Consider the following 18,799-nt stretch of genomic DNA (forward strand, 5'->3'; position numbering starts at 1 on the left):
TCATAGAGTTAAAAAAAAAATTGTCAACTTTGTCAAAAAAAATTAATAATTTGTCAACAATTACAACTAAGACATTGGACTCAAGTGGTTAATAATCAACAATATTTGTCGGCCTACCAAAAAAATTGTTTCTAAAAATAAAAATGGGATTTTGTTCTCAACAAACTTCGATTCGATTTGGCACTCGAACCCGCAACCTTTCAATTCAAGACAGTATTTTCAACCACTATGACAAGTATATCAATTGTGATTAAAATTATGTGCAATAATTGATAAGCACATATTTTCATATGAAAGATTTCATACAACAATTAAACACCATCAAATTACATTGCACAGTTTAAACAATTAAAATCGATAATTAGAAATTTAGCAAATCATCAAATCATACATTTTCTTAGTGTTTTATTTTTCGAAAAAATTTACATTTTTTTATCTTAATTCAATATTTTTTACTAATTAACTAAACATGTTAACCATTTTATTTTACGGAAAGAAAAAAATCATTGGACTGACTATTTCTTAACTAAACATGCTAAGAAAAATATACTTTTTTTATGTCTTTCTGAACTTAAAAGTTTCTTCATGTTGAGGAATATAGTTAATCGTACTACTGCAAATATATATCAAGGTAATATATGCAAATAGTAGTTGACTTCAGGTATATATCAACGTGACTATATTATTAATTATGAAAAAAATCACTGATTCACATTTGTTTCTTTTGCTAATAAGGTATCTTAACCTTTCCGGATCAAAGAAGATTATTTTATGAATGGATTTTGGGTGTCGGCGATGGAGAAATTGAAGATGACAACGATGATGATTTAGAATTTCACATTCCATCAGATTTATTGATTCCAAATTCAGGTGATCCTCTTGCTTCTATCGTTAAAAGCACATATCCCCAACTTTTACAAAACATGAACGATATAACGTGTTTCCAAAATAGAGCTATATTAGCTCCTAAAAATTCAATAGTCGACACAATAAATGATTATATGTTGGATTTAATTCCTGGTGAAGAAAAAACATATTTGAGTTATGATACTCCACTCGCACAAAATGTAGATGGTCAAACTGTGGAGATGTTCATACTCCCGAATTTTTGAACACGATTTCTACATCGGGACTCCCAAATCACAAGTTGAGACTTAAAGTTGGAGTTCCTGTTATGCTGTTAAGGAATTTTAATCAAAAATTAGTATTATGCAATGGAACAAGACTTATCAAGATTTGGAAAACATGCTCTTGAAGGAAAAATTATTTCAGGAAGTAATATTGGTGATTAGGTTTTCATACCTAGATTTTTCTTTGACACCATCTGATGTAAGAATTTCTTTTAAATTTCAACGGAGACAATTTCCTTTAATGATTTCTTTTGCGATGACTATTAGTAAGAGTCAGGGACAATCATTAAAGCATGTTGGGATATATCTTTCATCACTAGTGTTTTTACATTGTCAGCTGTATGTTGCGATTTCAAGAGTTACTTCTAGAGAAGGATTAAAAATATTGATCATCGATGATGATGGCGAAGATACGACTAAGACTTCGAATGTGGTCTATAAGGAAGTCTTCCGTAATATACCTTCTTTTGTATGAATATTTATCCAAAATTATTGTTGAATTATCGTTTAATGTTACTCTAAAATGTTCATATAACTTATATTATTGCAATTATCATATCGTAATTTATAATTACATATCTTACAGTTAATTAGACCCGAACACCGCACGGGTAGATGTTCTAGTTAGTACTATTTTATGTTCATATTCCTATTATATCATATATCTTCATGTTATGTAAGCCGGTTTAGTCCAGTGGTGATGAGTTATTTAAGTAGTATGTTAGAGGTTCTTGATTCGATCATCAGTTACATCGTAAATAAAAAAAATAAAAATATCTTCGTGTTATGTCTATCTATTATGTCATATCTCTTTAGGTTCACCGTTCATATTAGACTGTGCTGAAGTATGTAATTTAGTCGGGCAACAATTGTTTTCATCTAGCTCTATGATTCATGTTCCCCTCCCAATCTATGATCAACTATAGGTTATGGTTGCGTCCTAATCCAGACACAAATGCAGGTAGTCGTCATAACTATTTTAAGTTTCTAGGATATTGGTTGGATCATCTTGATTTTGTCAACAAAGTGAGGAAGTACTCTTGGACTTCTACTCTGAATGGCAAGAATGTGTTTAGGAATATCTTTAAACCTGAAAGACAAATCCTCAGAAGGTTGGAGGCCATTAATAGGGTCCTGCCTATACAACTTAAGTTTGAGAAGAATATCGTCAAATTACTCAGCATGAAGAGAATTATTGGTTCCAATAAGCTAGAAACAAGTGGATAATTCTTTGGTGACAACAATACTCATTAATTTCATCAATCTACTCTTTTTAGTACGAAAAGTTATAAATCCATATAGGGCGTGATGGTTTTCTTCCCCAATAAACTAGAATGAAGACCCTACCTCTAAGTTTCATTTCTCTAGAGGTCTTAGCAGAAGCAAACATGGAACATATCATTCTTATAAAATAAGTGCTACATAGTTTTTTTTTTCTAACTCTGGTCATAAGATCAACTTAAGCAAATATAGAGTTTTCTTCTCTATGAATATAGTTGAGCATAATGCACTCATGCTTAGTAAGGGTCTCGACATTGAGAAAACAAGTGACCTTGGAGTTTACCTATGAGCCCCAATGTTGCACCAAAGGATTTCTCTAAACTCTTACACTTTTTTTTTTTTTTGGTAGAAAAAACTCTTACACTTTTATTCTCGATAAAATGCGTATGAAATTCATGACTAGCTAGAAAATTAAAAGTTAGGTTTAATTATAATTTTGGTCTCTCTATTTTCACATTTTTACAAAATTAGTCCCCCTAATTCTAAAATCACACAGTTTTGGTTCTCTATCAAATTTTTGTACTTAAAAAATGATGATTTAATATATTTAAAATGATGCAACATCCAATCTGATGATAACAAATTAGCAAAAGTCATGAAATTAGAACAAAACTTAATAAAAACTTCGATTTGAAATATAAATAATTAATACACATAGATTAATCTACATCATCAGATCATATGTCATATCATTTAAAATATACTAAATCATAATTTTTAAGTATAAAAATTCAGTTGAGGGACTAAAAAGGAGTGATTTTAAAATATGGGACTAATTTAGTGAATGAGTAGAAATAAGAAGATTAGTTCCCGTGAGTTTAGCTTGGTTGACAGAGATATCGCACTATATATATGTAGGAATCGAGGATCGAACTCCGGACACTCTACTTTACCACTTATTTAACTTTAAGGTGGATTTTCTAACCACTAAACTACTCAATAAAAATGTACCAAATTAAGCTCAAGTTTATACATATGGATAAAAGGAAGGAGTAGTATATGTTAGTGTGTGTATGTGCATAATAATGGTAGTATAATTAGTGAACATTGTAACCACATGAATGGTTTATTTAAGCAAATGGTATGCAAAGCAAAGGGTGATTGGGCAGCTTGATTAGTAAGTGATATTATGATGCGATTGCGCAGACGCACACATGCGTGTATTGCGCTTTGATGCCGGTGGAATGTCCCTCACCACCACGTGATCCCATATGAGTTCTGTGTAACTTGCCTCACCATTCTTCTTTCCATCTTTCAGCACAACCTTTATCTCCTATAATACTTCTTGTACTTTATTTCACCTCTGGATTCTCAAATAAGCTTATATCATTTTGTGTATTTTATTAACTAATGTTACTTATCAGATTAGGCGGATTCTGGTGTGGGAGACCATGATAGGTCTCTCACTATGAGTCATGTAATTTGTGGACTGGATTGAATGTGTACATGATATTATGATGTACTGTCAGTATTAAATTTTTTTTTTTGAAAAAAAAATTTTGATATTTTTTCAGGAAAAAATTAGCGATTTTTTTTCCGGAAAAAAGTTCCTAATTTTTTAGGGAAAAAGTTTTGATTTCAGATAAAAACAATTCCGGAGTTTTTCTGGAAAAAAAAGTTTCCGTTTTTTTTCGGGAAAAAAGTTTCGGATTTTTTCCGAAAAAAAGATTTTGATTTTTCTGGAAAAAGTTCCCGATTTTTTGGGAAAAATAATTTCGAAATGTTCATCTGAAAAAAGTTTGCTGATACAAAAAAGAGTGAAAATATTTAAAACTTTTTTTTCGAATGAAATATTAGAACTTTTCTAGAAAAATATCGAAAACTTTTTTTCCGGAAAATATCCGAAACTTTTTTCCGAATAAAATATCGGAACTTTTTTCCCGAAAAAAGAACGGAAACTTTTTTGTTCAGACAAAACCTCTGGAATTGTTTTTATCTAAAATTGAAAATTTCCCCCCGAAAATCAGGAACTTTTTTCCGAAAAAAAAAATCCAAAATTTTTTCCCCAAAAAAGATCGAAAACTTTTTTCCGAAAAAATTGGAAACTTTTTTTTAAAAATAGAAAATAATATAATACTGACAGTACACCATAATATCACGTACACATTAAATCCGGTCCACAAAACACATGACTCATTGGTGAGAGACCTATCATGGTCTCTCACCCTAGAATCCCCCATCAGATTAATATATTTTATAGATTCTCAAACTAAAACTTTCTACTTATCAATCACAAATATTCATCATTTGTACGAGTTTAATGCTAGAAGTGATTTTTTTTAGCAGCAAAAGGTGAAACTTTTATTAAAAACCAACCAAAAACATGTAAATTAATTATTTGTAATGATTCAATAATTATAACTAATTGATCGTGTAAATTTTTGTATTTTTTATAGTTGTACTGCGGATAAAAAGTTGTGTCGTGGTTCAGTGAGGGACAAAAGTTTTTGTTTTTGTCCTGTCCATTACTACCTAATTTGTCAAGTCTCATAATCAATTTTAAATGAAATAGGGTATAACAAAAGTTGTTCAATCTAGTCCCCTATTTTTTAGCAAATCAAACGCACCCTAAAAATTATTATAGGTTATAGTGTACGTAGCAAATAAACATGGTATGTTGGTGGTACAGTATCATATGATATAGGGCATGAAGATGAAGTTATGTGGCTAGGGGTGATCGTATCCGAACCCATCCAAAAGTAAAATCGCAAACCGAATTGAACCAAACCGAAAATTGCAAAAACCGCATTTGGTTTGGATGTATTTGAATGACTTTCTTACTGATTCGCAAACGGCAAAAACCGCGGATACCGCAAAAACCGCATTAAGTTACTATTATATATTTATATTCCAATATACATAGCCAAAGGGAACTTCAAATTGTTTTTATTTTTTTTACTGTAATGTTATTTTGGTGTTATAATGTTATTTTAGATAAACAACTTTTATCGGTACTGTGATGTTATATTGGAAATTCAGGTTTTTTTTTTTGGATATTTAAAATTGTAAAATATTATAGAGTTTAATTGATATGCACCGACAATGTAAAATAGTTTTACACCATCGTCCAATAAACAACCATCATTTTGCCATGTCATATCAAGAAAGTGAGGTGAAATGGGGTGATGTGGCGGAAAACATGGTTGGTATTGGTTGATAGTGTAAAATTATTTTACACCGTCGGTGCATATCAATTAAATCCAATATTATAATGTTATTTTGGATAAATAATTTTTATTGGTACTACAATGTTATTTTGGAATTTTAAGTTTTTTTTTAATGTTTAAAATTGTTCGATACTGAAACGTTATGAGGTAAACCGCACCAACCGAACCAATCCAAATCGCATTGGTTTGGTTTGGTTTGAATGACTTTTTAAAAATCAGCCGAACCAAAGCGAACCGCATACATTTTTATCTCGCAATTAGGATGACTTTTATGCTCAAAACTGAACCAAACCACACCGCGAACACTCGTTCATGTGGGTGCAGAGAAGCTTGTTGGGATAATTAATGCAAACATATGGTGGTGTTTAATCTATGTGAATTCCACTCGACCAATTGGAATAGAAACATGCATTGCAGATGCAGGGTCCGATATATGAATGTAGTGTCATCACTAGGTATAGGCAGCATCCCTATTATGGGTAAATTGATGCGGTGGTGCCTTATCAAAATCACGGCAGGTTTGTCTCCTGCTATTTGTCTCCCATCTACTAGGGTCTAGGGGTGCGCCACCCATGATATATAATCTAACCCACACAACTCATGTCCTAATCATCCACTTTTCTAATTTGGTGGATTTCAACAACCTTTGTTTTTCTAGTTTAGATTAACAACCTTTGTTTTTCTAATTTAGATTCATCAAGATTTTTCTTAATTACCACCTCTTAAAAAATTAAGAGTATTTATCTACGATCAATAAAAATAAACTCCATAAAATAATTCAGTCCATGGGTCAATCAATTCAAACAAAGATTTTAGGCTTTAAAATTTCAGTCTGAAAAAATGTCTAAAAATTTCCTTAACCTTAACAATATTTAGCTTTTTATTTTGTTTCATAAAGCCTATTGTAATTGTTTTTCATTTTACAAGGCCTCACAAAAAAAATATGTTTTAGGCCTCTAATTTAGTTAGGTCGGCCCTGATATAAAATTGATCTTTATAAAATAAACGTTAGTTTATAAGTATCACATGCAAATTTATTTATATGTTGTCTAATAACTCTATATCATTACAATAACTTATTATTTAATTATCTATTTTATAATATAAATTGATTGAATGATAAAATTACAAAATTAGTATGTACTATTTTTTTTATAATTCGAAAAAATAATTAAAATCGAAATTTAATTTAAAATAATATTGCCAAATTTTAAAAATTACATAATTAAAAAATAATTTAAATTAACATTACATAATTTTAAAAACAATTAATTTTAGAATTTAATTTATATACATTGTCAGTGTAAAGTTATTTTACACATGCGTCCAATAATATATCAACACATCATGTATGGTGTTTAAAAACACATGATGTGGCAACACATCATTGGATGCATGTGTAAAAAAAACATTACACTGACAGTGCATACAAATTAAACTCTTAATTTTGTTGATCATCATGCTCAAAACGTTGCAAAATATGCTCGACAAGATCATGTTCAAAAATTGTGCTTTTGTGATGTACCAAAAAAATATTGTGTTTTTGTATAAATATCCATTAATTCAAATTGAATATATAAAATAAAGTGGATCCCATGAAAAAAATATTTTAATGAAAAATAAGGTGGATCTAAGAGAAGAGAGTTCTTATTTTAGAAGTGGTACCTAATAGGTACTCAAATGAGTGGTACTCCAATGGTAATACCTAATAAGTACCTAATAGGTACTACACCATTGGAGATGGTCTGATGAGACCCATTTTAAAACTTTTTAAGAAGTGCTCCATTGAATGGGTTGAGTACCTATTAGGTACTATTATAAAAAAAAAATAGTGATGTGTCCATGTGAGACCCATTTAAGTACTCAAAGTTAGAGTGCTCCATTGTGGATGCTCTTAATATCTTTTAATAAGTGTAATGGATGCATCATTTTATTAAATGATAATCTAGTGGCTAGAAATTCCATCTTTAAAGTGGATAAGTGGAATCTCCAATGTTCGAACTCTGACCCTTGCATATAATATGTGATTTCCCTTACCAAATGAGTTAAACTCATGAGGACTAAAAAAATAAAAATGAAAGAAAAAAGTTAAAAAAAAATTAAAAAAAAAAATCAGTTATTCAATAAATTTAAAAATTGAATTATTACTTACATATGAAAGTGGAGAAAATAATATGTAAAGTATAAAGGATTATGCTAACGTATATATTCCATCCGTCCCAATTTGATTGACACAGTTGAGTGTTGTGCACTATTCACACACATTGCTTTAACCATATTATTCTACTAATAAACAAAAATAAATATTAGCATATAAGATGTTGTTTGATTCGTCTCGATGAGCATTGTCAAAATATATCAAATTTTTATAATTTTTATTGTTATACAATTAAAAATATTAATTGTCAAAGTTATGTATCGATATGTATGAAACAGTCAACTGTATCAATCAAATTGGAATGGAAGGCGTATTGTATTAAGATTTATTTTTTTTTTGCATGTGTTTGGACTATGGAATCCGTTTTGTCCACTTGATACTAGCATGGTTCCTCGTGAATTTTCTCTGATTTGAATTTGATAAGCATGTGTTCCCCTTTGTTTATGGATTCGTGGCAGATAATTGTTGAAACAATTTGGTTGGTCAATCACCATGATTTATGGGTAGAATATTTTGTTTTCTTTTTCACATGTTCAATGTCTTTTCAATTTTCATAATACTGAGATTTCAGAATTCAATGTATCAATTTTCTCCTAAGTCTCGTCATACAGTTTTTAAAAGAGTTGATTTTATCATTTAAAAAGTAGTGGCGTAGCTTGTTATTCATTTCTATTTTATTCAAGTATAATTATCTTATGTATATATAAAATTATTTTGATGAAAAAAAAATATATCATTCGTTCTTTGTTTGAATTTTTACTTTTCATTTTCAAATATATTTTTTTATTTATCTATTACTTTTTTTCATATATTTTTTAAATAATAATATCAATCTATAATGGAATATGAAAATAAACATTAAATATATTTAATACAAAAAGTAATTCTATAATAGTCATATATATATATTTTAAAAAGATTAATTAATAAAATATGCGACAGATACGTGAGACACATCAGATATGGTTAGCTATCAATTGCTACATAAAATCACCCTGAAAAATCACTAGGTTTGGTCTAGTGGTGAGAGGTTTGAGTAATATGTTGGAGCTTCGATCATTAGCTCCATTGTAAAAAAAAATAAAAAGGACCCCTTATGCCGACACTTTCACTCTAAAGAAGGTAATGAATGACATATTCATTGTGACACTAATGCAGTTAATACTTTGGGACGATATAACAACAACAACTCTGAGTCAGAGCAAGTACCTGAGGTGGCGATGTATGATCAGACAACGGAGGAACGAGTTTTCCCGCTTCATAGTCCAGACAATGACAACCAAGTTGCACAAAGACAACACTGGTAACTGATGAAACTAAAGGGACTGCCACAACTTTTTCCTCACAACTCTGCGCAAGTCCAGTCTGATTATGAGGACTCTTGGAATGAATATGTCACTGTAAAGGAAACAGAGTAGGTTTTCAAACCAGTGGTACTTGAAGATATGGAAAAGATCCTACGAGCTCTGGCACTTCAGACATCAACTGGACAACATGAGGATGAAGGTCTGTTCACATAGTTTGTCTCCAAACAGGTGAAGAAAAAATAGAAAAAAGTAAGTTAAAAGCGTTGTTAGTTATAATACACGTTCAAAGGGTCACCATCATCCATATTCTCAATGAAAATTTGAACATGTTGTGAAAATTTGTATAATTACTCTGAGACCAGTGGGGATGATCCAACTGACTGCCTCTCGTGACCCAACAGTGGTATTAGAGCCGATAGTTCGACGAATGGTTCAACCGACTTCTTGTATTAAAAGCCTTCCTGAGAATGATGGTCAGACGACGTGTCATGTTGAGTGCGGCAAACGACAATGCAAGTATATTTGTGTATTGATGAAAAAACCTTCCGCCATAGGGAGAGCATAATGAATTGAATTACACTCAATTGAGAGGGAAATTATTGTGTCAAGTGTGAGGTGAGGTGAGTCTCATATTATTTGAAAAAGTTAAGGTTAAACAGAACTACGTAATGTAGTATTCCATTTATAATTAAAGGTGTAGTGTTTAATTCATTTGTATAGTTGTTTTGAGTTGAATAATAAAAGTGATGAACAAAACTTTGATGATGGTTAAATAACTTGGGATATTGTTCACTATTGACAGTAACTACTACTAAAATTTACTAGACATGACCGGTTGACAATTGACTAGGATATACTAGAATAGACAAGTTACTGAACTACGTACTTTTCTCTGAAACCAAACATGTGACAAACACATGGAAGCGCAGTGCAAATCTCTGGCGAGGGAAACAAGGCATGCTCATCACTTTTCGCCTTGCAGTTTATAAAGAAATTTTATTATTAAAACATCAAGTAGTATATATGTGGGATCTTACATATATAACTGCATGAGTCATGACATGGTTACTGTAGTAACATTCAATTTTTTTTCTTTTCAATATTAACGTTCGAGAGATCTTTCATAATATTTTTTTTTTATTTTTATATATGAGATCTTTTATAATTGTTTTGGGTTAAATATAATTTTTGTCTTTATAAAATTAGTGTATTTTACTTTTTGTCTCTATAAAAAAATCATAGTCATTCTAAACAAAATGTTTTGTTTGCGATTCTTAATAGCCGATCTTTTATAAGTTTAATATAATAATATATAAACACAACATATTAAATATAAAATAGTCATAATATTGACATTAAAATCTTTTTGAAAATAAAAAACATGTATTTTTTTTTAAGTACAAAACCAAAAATTAATTAGCTAATTTTATAAAGATGAAAAACAAAATTTAACTCTTGATTTCATTAGTGTGGAATATGAAATGCATTTAATTTATATGGAACGTTAGTGTAAAGTTATTTTATACATGTATCTAATATTATACTGACACATTATGTATGATATTTAAAGATATATGATGTGTCACATTCATTAAATAATGTCATCATTAAATGTATGTGTAAAAAAAATTTACACCGACAATGCACAACAATTAAACTCATACAAAATATCCGATTAAAAATCATCAATTAAGATTTAAAGTTGTGTGCAACTATGTGTGGTTTTTACACCGACAATCCTGATCCATAATATGTGACATGTGGCATTTAGGGTGCACAAAATTTTAAAAAGCAAGATGGGAGTTTGGATTTTGCATTTCTATTAAATCTTATCATACACCTCCTACACCTTATCAGATACCCTTCTTCTTCCAAACTTTATTTTCTTCCCAAATTTCACTAGTTGGATTCTATTATATGTGATTATAAAATTTATAATCGATTTATAATCGATAATAAAGATCTGTTACTACTAGCACAACAAAGAGTGGAGCTTAAGCGTGTGTTTGGTTCTGCGGCGGAGAGAATTGATTTTGGCAGAATTGATTCTGTAAAATTGATTCTGGCCAAAATTGATTTTAAGCTGAAGTGGTTTATGTTTGGATATATTCATGAAAAAGTGAGTTGAACAAAAAATTTGAGTGTAAAAATTAATTCTAGAATCAGAAGCTACGATTTCTAGCTTCAAGTAGAATCAATTCTGGAGGCAGAATCAATTCTACTTTTGAGAAACCAAACAAGTCAGAATCAATTCTACACGTTCAGAATCAATTCTGGATGCTCCAGAATTGAAACCAAACATACACTAAATTTATAATCGATTTTTCTTGGTATAATTTTTTTGCATCTTCTTCTCTTTGGAAGCTTGAAAATTTCAAATCTGGAATATTGGACTGATTCAGTTCTTTTGCTAGCAAAAATCCCACAGCAACACAATTTTTAGGAATGGGTGTAGTTTTTTTTCGTCAGAAACTAGTGATGGTGAGGAGGGAGAAGGTGATAGAGAATGAGGTTAGATTTAATTTGGGTGTGAGATAAAATCTAGTGTTGGTAGACTATAATAAAATTGTATTTCTTATTAGATCTAATGGTCAAAAATCAACTTATAAAGTTGTGCATCCATGCACAAATTCTAAATGCCACCTATGTGACACACTATATTTTTTATTGTAAGAGAGTTTTGGAAAAAGGAAGGAATAGGTGAAAAAATTAGAGGAATCTGGGTTCGGAGAACATTGGAGGATTCTTCTTTTTCATAATAGAAAATCAACCTAATTTGAAGGAACTAAAAAATTATACTATTAGAGAAGGATTTTTAAGAGTTTATATATATGACTTCTTCAAATTTAGTCTATGTTATTATAATATTCTCAAAATAAAAATTATGTTAATACAAAACATACATTTATCATTCCCTACAAAATAATCTTTTAAATAATATGAAAAGTTTTTCTATTTTTCCCTCTATTTTCTTCCCTTCAAAGCCCTCACATCTCCTCCAAACTCACAAACACAATCTTAAGATCATGATAATAAGTGCCCTAAGAACATTTTTAAAGAGACTATAAAAAGAAATTTTGTCATGAAAATTAAAGACAGACTTGTCAAAGTTATAATTACACATATTCTATGCAAAAGTTACTCTTTTTTTATTTTATTTTAAATATTGCACTAAGAGCACTTGTTAACATTTTGCTTTTATTTATATCGACCTTATTTCTTTATCTTCTTACAACTTATACCTATAGAAAAATACATATAAAAAATCAAACGTCAATCCGATCATATTAAAACTCGTCAAGAAGTACACACCATATTTGACATCAAAATTTTGATATTAAATGAACATTTTTCGAAAACGGAAATTTCTAATGATGTGAACCCAATTTTTTTATTTAACCTTTAGCATTCGAGTAATCAAATTCACATTTATAAAAGCTTGAACTAAGAAGGGAGAGTCACATTCTAGCGAAAGATTCATCCGATCTCTATAATGAGAAAACTCAATTGCATAAATTACAGCACACATTTTAGAATAAAGAGAAGTTGCAACCAATATTAGTTGAAAGTGCCCGAGCTATCGGGGTATCATACATATATTTGTTTGGGCGTTTAAATATCAAATGGAGAAGACAACCTAGTCCATTTTGATGCAGGTAATATATGGGAATGGATTCTCTCAAGTGTAATTTACACTTGTGGGAATAAAGTGTGGTTTGTTCCCATTGATCAAGAGAGAGAAACATATAAAAATTTAGAGAAAATGAATTTAGATGGTGTTAGATTACACTTTATTCTCTCAAGTGTAAATCACACTTGAGAGAATCCATTCCCGTAATATATACATGTTTAATGTCGCATGCTCACTTCTAGTTGGTAACCATTTTTCATTTATGTTTTTGTGGATTTCGAACCCGCGCCTATGGGGACGAAATTAATGTCTGTAGCAACTAAAGCAAACACATTTTACTTGGAAAAATAGTTTTTCGTATCTATATATCTACTAGTAACTCTCTCACAACTAAAGCAAACTTATTATTGAACTCATTTTCTTCATTTGTATTTGATGTGTCTTGGGTAGATGAAAATTGAAGTATTCCAGATGCATTATTTTTGTGAATATATTTCTAACAACTTATAATGGTCACACCCTTTCTTTTGAAATAAAGCCGTTTCATCATGTACCTAAAACTAATTTAAAGCATTTTGACTCAGCTCATGCCATTCAAAAACCTCAACTACACTCTGTTTCGTGTGGTCTGTAAAATGCTTATATGAATGTGGCTTAACCGTTTAAACTTACCGTGAATTACATGTATCATGTGTAATGTAGCTAGCAGCATCACAAGCTTTGAAAATATATTTATAATCTAGTCACATTTTGCTTGGACCTAAGATTTGTATTAGCATAAGAAAATTGGATATTCAGAAAAACCTCTTGCAAATAAGAATTTGAGTGATACTAAGAAAAACCAATTCTCAATACTAGTAATTTTATACTACTTATAATTTAGGCTTTGGCTAAAATGAAAGAGTTGGACAAGTGGTGCACAGTACACCACTTGCCAATAACTCTAACGAATACAAATTTTACAAAATTCATCGTTAGATTGAAAGTATATATCATATAGATTATCTATACAATTTTTTAAAGAAATTGAAAATCATTTGATATATATAAACTTTCAATTCAACGGTGAATTTTTTAAAATTTGTATTGGTTATAGGATTATCGAGACACTTGTGCATGTTAGCATTCACGTGTATATATATATATATATATATATATATATATATATATATATATATATATATATATATATATATATATATATATATCAAAGTCCATGTGCTAGCTAACTCTTTCTTCAAAGTATATCCACATAGGTTTGACACTTCATTTTAAAAATGAAAAACAGATCAATACTCATTCTTGTTAAGAATCCAATGGTAAAGGCAGTTTTCCGGCCACCAAAGATTGGGTACCTAGGTTCGATTTCCAGATGTGTCTTTTTTGAGTCACCCCACAAATTAGAAGTGGGATTGTTGCCTATTTCATCCCCGTAGCACACTGAATGAGCTTTTGGTGGCAGCTAGTGATGGAGCCAGACATTTTTAATAGTGGGCGCATTAAATGCCTAAATTTGTAGCATAAAATATATACTGTCAATTTATATTTTTATAATTTTATATTCATCACGTGCTTAAGGATTAGAAGTGACGAGTTTTATGAATTTTACTTTCTTTTGAGAAAAAAAATTTGATTCATTACTTATTATTAGCTTTTTTTACCCAATTAAAACTATGTTCAAATCATACACATGCACTATATATATATATATATATATATATATATATATATATATATATATATATATATATATATATATATATATATATATATATCTCGCATCATATGCAATAATCCCAATTAAACACTATCAAATATTCTACAATGGTTCCTCACTCTTTCAAACTTTATTGATATTTGTCTTTTAAAGAGTATTTTATAGACTAGATTGATAGTAAATAGATTTTTTCAAATATTAAAGAGTATGTTATAGAATAAATTGAAACTATTTTCAATTAGTAACAGGTGAATGTGGAACTAATTAATTAATATATCAACAATCAAAATATACTAATAATAGTATTAAAAACAATTCTCCAAAGGTTGCGCAGTCATGTGCCCACACAACCCTGTACCTCCCTCCGTCCCTGGTGGCAGCTTGGCAACAAGACGCCTAAAGGCTGATGCACCTCTTACATCCGGTCTGGCCTGATTGTCAAGCCTAGAAAAAGCCTGATTATAATGCTCTCTGATCTGCCCATTGCCCCAATGGGGTATCTCAATCTCCCGCACCAACTCTTTAGCAACAACAAAAGCCTGATTATTCTCAAAGTGGAAAACCATTGGCAAGTGTGCAAATTGAGGAAGCTGGATGTCAGCTTGAGTAATTTTCTCTGGAAATGGTTGCAATATATGGGTGAAAACATCCAACTTTAGACTATCTCCCTTCCCAAGGCCTTTAGGTAAGGTTATGGAGTATACTTTCAAGGAATTGGGAAAACCTTCAGGGCTGACAACTTCATCATAAGGTAAACCAACACCAGAAGACGGTTTCGCCTTTCCTCTTCCTTCATTAAGTGTTGCCAAAGAGCATGCCAAATGAATTGCATGGTTTTCATGAAAGGACAACAAGATTTCTGATACAATATAGACCCTGCATTCTCTACCTTTAGTGTAGTGCGGACAATTTGTGTTGACAAATCAATAGGACTGTCAACTTTGGTGACGATGAGATCGGAAATCGAGAGAACATGGTAGGATAGAAATTAGAATGGTTAATGTAAAAAGAAACGAAAACAAAATCTTCATCTTCTCAAAGTGAATAACCATTGGTACCGTTCAAAAAAAAAACCATTTGGTATATTTTCTTTTTTAACTTCATCAACGATAATGTCAATGAAAGCTTAAATTACAAAATCAAGTTTTCTTCATCGTTTTTACTACCAAGGAGCACAAGGAATTATGAATTTTACAGGTTTACATGCATGCAAGGTAGATAATGTAATTATGAGAATGTTAGTGTATTAAGCAAACAATGGCTTTGGAAATCTACACAATATTTTTTATGTTGGTTTTACTTGTTTTTCATAATAATTTGAATTATTTGCATTATTAGTTACAATGATATAAACAATGGCTTTCGATTTTACTTGTTTTTCATAATAATTTGAAATTTTGAAGTACTTTGCATTGTTAGTGAAAATCAATCTCATTAAATTTTCTACTAGATATAAAATTCTAAACTAAAATCATATATGATCACATAGATTTAGGAGACACGTCAAATTCTAAACTAATATTTGCCTAGATATTATTAAACCTTTAAAACCAGCTTGTGTCACACTCCTAAAATCAGCACCGTCTATTCTTCCCTTTACAAGCTGAGTCATAGAAAATCATAGATGTTACTTAACACAAGTTAACATCACTTGTGCGGACTGCAGATTAACAGTCACCTCCTCGACAGGGGTGAGACGCCCTTGACCTCTATTAGATTATAGGTAGTCTCATTGAATGTCACTTCGACAAGGACCCCTAACACGACATAGACATGTTGACACTAAATCCGTCTCCGACTTCGATAGGATCATGGTGAAGAAACAAAAATAACTAGATATAATCGGTTGATCACTAAAGCAATTGAGCAAATATAGAAAATCACAAATGTTACTTAACATGAGTAAACCAGGACAGAACCGCAGGATGCCACAGATCATTGCACAAGCCTAGCTATCACAATCCAAATCAAAAGCAACCTCAAGGCTCAAATAGTATTTTAGGACTACAAATAAATAGTATTTCTTTTTTCGACTGAAAAAATAAATGAAGTAATTTTTTCTAGGGAGTTACATACCATAACTTATTGATTCCTTCAGCAGATTAAGATATCTCAATATTTCAAGTTCTGAATATAGTGGAAGGATGGCTAACCAAATTGATGAACATGGAAATCTTTCACAGCTCAACTATCTTAACATTGAAGGCAACAATCTTGTTAGAGCAATCCCTTTTGAACTTGGAAATCTAGCAAAAACTACAGTATCTTAATCTTAGAAGAAATTCTATTACAGGAGCAATCCCTTATCAACTTGGAAATCTTGCACAGCTGCAGTTTCTTGATCTTGGAGACAATTCGCTTGACGGAACACTCCCTTTTAAGATCAGTGAGCTTTGGATATTGCAATCATTAAGGCTAGGTAGAAATTCTAATCTCAAAATTAATAAGGAAAATTATGCTGATGCAAAGTGGATATGAACGGAAAGGACAAATACCTGATTGTTGGGATACAATTAGTAACAAAAGAGAGACTAGGGATGTATTTGCAATTTTGATGCATTCAGGAACTAATGTGATAACGAGTAACACCTCCAATGACTAAAATGGTGGTTTGCCCGAAAATCAATTGTCTGGTGCAATTCTTTTGTGGATTGAGTTTACGTGTGATGTTGGAAGTTTACCGTCACAGATTTATATTATCTTACCATACTCAGATCAAACTTCTGTGACACAGATTAAGACGGTAGAATCTCATAATACATGTCAAGCTACCCTATTATTGACTTTAAGCCACTCAAGACACTATGTTTGACAATGACTCCTGAGCCATTTTGAAAATCTGAGAAATCACTTATCAGACCAAATTCCAGAATGCTTACACAACTTTACTGTTATGGCTGCAACAAGTATGAAGATGAGGCTTTTTCTAAAATGCACAAGTGAGGAAAGCCCTCCACGGTGCACAAGTTAGCAATTATATCATAACGAGTACGAATTTTACAAAATTCACCGTTGAATTGAAAGTTTATATTATATAGATCATCCATAAAAATTTTGAAAAAAATTGAAATTAATTTGATATGTCATCGGGAGCCATCAATATTAATGGTAGTCAATAAAAAACCATAAACCGTTGATCTTGATGAGTCTCAATAACATATCAAATGATTTTCAATTTTTTTTCAAAATTTTAATAGATGATCTATACGATATCAATTTTCAATCCGACGATGGATTTTGTAAAATTCATATTCGTTATAATATTACCATTCACTTGTGCACCGTGGAAGACTTTCTCCACTTGTGCATGTTAGACTTGCCGGATGATTATGAGTGGACAATGTAAGTCATAACTATCATAATAATATTACTGGCAGTAGGTATGGTTATTACATTTCGCTTATGTGGCAAGGTGTAGAAGATGTGTTCAATAATCTAGAGTTGCTTCTGAAAATCCTTGTGTAAGTTAGAGCCTAGAGGTGCCTGAGATTGTTGGATCTGAATATGGAAGTTAAAGCCTAGAGCCTAGAGATGCCTTGTGGAAGTCATAACTATCAATCTAATTTATCCTTTAAATATTTTTTCTCAAACTACTACTTGATCGCATCATGTAGTTTTTTGATTCATCACATATTCATATTCATAGGTGACCATAACTTCGATGGAATGCTGAGGAAGAAACTGAAATAAATTTAATCAGTTGCTCGGTAAAACAATTGAGCAAATATAGAAAATCACAGATATGCTTAACACAAGTAAATGCCACTTATGCGGACTGCGGATTAACAATCTCCTCCTTGGCAGTGGTGAGACGCCTCTGACCCTTACTAGATTGTATGCGGTCTCACTGAATATGTCATTCCAACAAGAACACCTTACAAAGACATGTAGACACTAAATTTGTCTCTGATCACTAAATCGCAAATTGAGCACTGAAACAATTAAGCAAATATAGAAAATCGCAAATGTTACTTAACACAAGTAAATATCACTTGTTCAAAACACAAGTAAATATCACTTGTGCAGACTGTGGGTTAATAGTCTACACCACAACAGTGGTGAGACACCCCTGCCCCCCTATGAGAATGAAAGCTGTCTCATTTTAACTTTAACAACAACAAAAAATCCGCACAGTTTAGAAAATGAAAAACAAAATAAAAATCCCCAGCCAACTTCTCAAAAGTGCAGTATTTTCCAGTTTTAGGGCACTCCGATTGACGAAGCTGCTCAAACTGGCCAGCCACATCTCCGGTGCTCAGTCTGACCAGCCAGTCCAAACCAAGTTTTATAACGGTGGAGCAAACAAAACAACCCTTGAGTTTAACACAATTTTTATAAAAAAAAAGTTCAAACAAAACTTCTATTAAACTCCAAAAATAATTGAGGACCACCAACACCCAAATCCCCT

At 31.0% G+C, this 18,799-nt stretch overlaps 2 pseudogenes; one reads left to right on the forward strand and one right to left on the reverse strand.

Moving 5' to 3' along the window:
• The first annotated feature begins 585 nt into the window (after positions 1-585).
• LOC123904457 lies at positions 586-1,584 on the forward strand (annotated as a pseudogene).
• A 12,327-nt stretch (positions 1,585-13,911) lies between these two features.
• Positions 13,912-15,443, reverse strand: LOC123904458 (annotated as a pseudogene).
• Between the last annotated feature and the right edge of the window lie 3,356 nt (positions 15,444-18,799).

Source organism: Trifolium pratense, linkage group LG2 (assembly GCF_020283565.1).
Source record: "Trifolium pratense cultivar HEN17-A07 linkage group LG2, ARS_RC_1.1, whole genome shotgun sequence".
Taxonomy (NCBI): Eukaryota; Viridiplantae; Streptophyta; class Magnoliopsida; order Fabales; family Fabaceae; genus Trifolium; species Trifolium pratense.